Here is a 675-nt window from a genome sequence, read left to right on the forward strand (position 1 = left end):
TCTCTCTCTCTCTCTCTCTCTCTCTCTCTCTCTCTCTCTCTCTCTCTCTCTCTCTCTCTCTCTCTCTCTCTCTCTCTCTCTCTCTCTCTCTCTCTCTCTCTCTCTCTCTCTCTCTCTCTCTCTCTCTCTCTCTCTCTCTCTCTCTCTCTCTCTCTCTCTCTCTCTCTCTCTCTCTCTCTCTCTCTCTCTCTCTCTCTCTCTCTCTCTCTCTCTCTCTCTCTCTCTCTCTCTCTCTCTCTCTCTCTCTCTCTCTCTCTCTCTCTCTCTCTCTCTCTCTCTCTCTCTCTCTCTCTCGCTCTCTCTCTCGCTCGCTCTCGCTCTCTCTCGCTCGCTCTCACTCTCGCTCTCTCTCTTTCTCCCTCTTTCTCTCAGCTATACCGCAATACTATCATTATGAAGCTCGACCCTTTGTCTTAAATAATCCGTCAATAATCAATATTAATATTATTGATATTATTGAACAGACATATCACTGCTCAATGCTAACTGGTCCAATGTCATTTTATATATACATTAATATATATAGGTCAGTTGGTTCTACATGCTAGTAGCAGTAGGTCAGTAGGTTCTATACGTAAGTAGCAGAAGGGTCAGTAGGTTCTACATGTAAGTAGCCGAAGGGTCAGTAGGTTCTACATGTTAGTAGCAGAAGGGTCAGCAGGTTCTACATGTTAG

Source organism: Gadus morhua, chromosome 15 (assembly GCF_902167405.1).
Source record: "Gadus morhua chromosome 15, gadMor3.0, whole genome shotgun sequence".
Taxonomy (NCBI): Eukaryota; Metazoa; Chordata; class Actinopteri; order Gadiformes; family Gadidae; genus Gadus; species Gadus morhua.